Source organism: Rhincodon typus, chromosome 35 (genome assembly GCF_021869965.1).
Source record: "Rhincodon typus isolate 14 chromosome 35, sRhiTyp1.1, whole genome shotgun sequence".
Taxonomy (NCBI): domain Eukaryota; kingdom Metazoa; phylum Chordata; class Chondrichthyes; order Orectolobiformes; family Rhincodontidae; genus Rhincodon; species Rhincodon typus.
In genome coordinates, this window is record NC_063366.1 from 20,005,417 (window position 1) to 20,008,175 (window position 2,759).

Here is a 2,759-nt window from a genome sequence, read left to right on the forward strand (position 1 = left end):
AATCTTTTTTCATCCTTCCTCATGCTTCTTTCACCTTGAGTTCTCATACATTTCCTGATTTTTGCCATACGCAGTATTCCCTCTTCCCCAAACGTTCTGCCAATCCTCCCAATCTCAGCCCAAACCCACCACAACCTTCAACTCCCAACTCGGATTTTTCTTGCTTCTCAAACACCCCAGAGCCACTTTCATCTCCTATTCCCCCGCGTTCCCTTCTTCTCCTCTGCATTGCAACTTTCCTTCCGTTCCTTTTCACTTGCTCACTTTCCCCCTATGTTTGCCCTTCTCTTTCTTTGCAGATGTTTGAAATCAAACTGCTCAGAGATATTATACACTGCATGAGTAGTTGGGACTTGAACACTTCTTCTGTTTCAGAAGTAGGGACATTACCATTGAACACCCAACTTGAAGGAACCTTTTTTTTACGTACACAACCTTTCCTAATTAATGCGCTAATTTTATTTATATATCTAGGTGCGCTCGCATCATGCCCACAGAATTAGATTGTGTCCAGCGTATGTAGCAACAATTGTACACTGCTTGGAGTAAATGCCACTTCTAGATTAACTTCACTTCCTTTCCACTTCCCCATCTCTCAGCCCCTCGAGATGCACGCTATGCAGTTCTTGCTCAGTCTTCCTCATACACAAATCTCTCTCCTTTCTGTCTATCGTTCATTAACTTTCTTCTCAATGACAAAAATTCCTTGCGTGTTTGAATAATATTGACAACGTGACCCTTATTCAGAACACGTAAGATAATATGTTTTCTCTCCTCAGATGCTGCTAGACTTGCTGAGTTTCTCCAGAAATTTTTATTTCAGTTTAACGATCTGGATTTCGTCAGAACGTTTGAAATAAGCAGTTATCAGTCTGTAGCAGAGTTCAGAGAATACTCGCTTCCCACCCATCTCCAATTCTCTATTGCCCCGTCTGTGTTACTCCAAGTTCGAATCTGATCTCTTCCTCAGCATACGCAATGTGGAGCTGGAGGCAGGTCAGGGAACAGCATGTCAGGCAGATCAGAGGAATAGGAAAGTCGACGTTTCGGTTCGGGACCCTTCTTCAGAACTGAAGAGATACCTGAAACGTCGACTTTCCTACTCCTCTGATGCTACCTGACCCGTTGTGTTCCTCCAGCTCGCACTGTGTTGACTCTGACTCCAGCATCTATAGTTCTTGGTATCTTCTTCAGCATAAGAAGTTTAACACTCCTTCCTGTGAAAATATCAACAGGTCAAAAATCAGTTCTCCGAATAAAGGCGATTCATCAAGAAATTATTCAACTGAATGTGTTCATCAGCGCAGTAACACACGCCAAAGTTCCCACCTGCTTCAAGAAGACCACCATCACCTTAGTACCTAAGAAAGCGCATGCTTTTAACGTGCCTTAGTGACTACCGCCCAATGATTCTGACCTCCATAATCACGAAGTTCTTCGAAAGGCTGGTCATGGCGCATATCAACTCTCGAATCCCAGCCTGCCTCAATCCCTTGCAATTTACCTATGGACGTAACAGGTGCACAGCGGACGCCATTTCCCTAGACCAGCACTCATCTCTGGAACATCTGGGTAACAAGAACACCTATGTCAGACTCCTGCTCATCGACCACAGCTCCGCCTTCAACACCATTATTCCCTCCAGAATGATCTCAAAACTCCAAGAACTAGGTCTGGGGCTCCTTCTCTGCAACTGGATCTGACCTACAGACCGCAAATTCACGACTAGAATGGTCTCCTGCAGTCATCACTGTGGCTGTATTAGCCACTAGGAAATAGTATGAAGGATGAATGCCAAAAAAACACGTTCAATTGTGCGAATTTAAATAGACTCAAAAAGGACAAAGTCTGGTTGTTTGCTTGTAAATCTTTGAATAAGTCAGGACTGATTAACAAATCTGTCAGTTGATATCAATGCATGCGTGACTTTTTAATTGGCGACATGGTGTACAAAGACCAGCCAGACAAACTGCTCAAAAAAAAACTCAGGTATGTTATTGTGCAGCATTCCGAGCGCAACTTTGAAGGGGGGATGCAAAAGAGATCGTAGGAGAGGAATCCAAAAAGTTTAAAATTGCACGGATGAACTGGAACAGAGAAAACGAAAAGGCATTTGTTATGTCATCAACAAAGTTCGAAGAGACCAACTAAGAAGATAATATTTCCAATAACCGAAAGAACAATAACAAGAATTGATTGAAGAAGAGATAGCAGGAACTGCAGATGCTGGAGAATCCGAGACAACAAGGTGCAGAGCTGGATGAACACAGTAGGCCAAGCAGCATCAGAGGAGCAGAAAGGTAGACGTTTCGGGCCTAGACCCTTCATCAGAAGTGGGGGAGGGGAAGGGGGTTCTGAAATAAATAGGAAGAGAGGGGGAGGCGGATAGAAGATGGATAGAGGAGAGGATAGGTGGAGAGGAAACAGACAGGTCGAAGAGGCGGGGATGGAGCCAGTAAAGGTGAGTGTAGGTGGGAAGTTAGGGAGGGGACAGGTGAGTCCAGGGCGGACGGACAGGTCAAGCGGGCGGGATGAGGTTAGTAGGTAGGAGATGGGGGTGTGTCTTGAGGTGGGAGGAGGGGATAGGTGGGAGGAAGAACAGGTTAGGGAGGCGGGGACGAGCTGGACTGGTTTTGGGATGCGGTAGGGGGAGGGGAGATTTTGAAGCTTGTGAAATCCACATTGATACCATTGGACTGCAGAGTTCCCAAGCGGAATATGAGTTGCTGTTCCTGCAACCTTCGGGTGGCATCGTTGTG

At 45.4% G+C, this 2,759-nt stretch overlaps 1 pseudogene; it reads left to right on the forward strand.

Annotated features, from left to right (window-relative positions):
• Nucleotides 1–1,373: 1,373 nt before the first annotated feature.
• Nucleotides 1,374–2,759, forward strand: part of LOC125486976 — a 14,824-nt pseudogene continuing 13,438 nt past the window's right edge.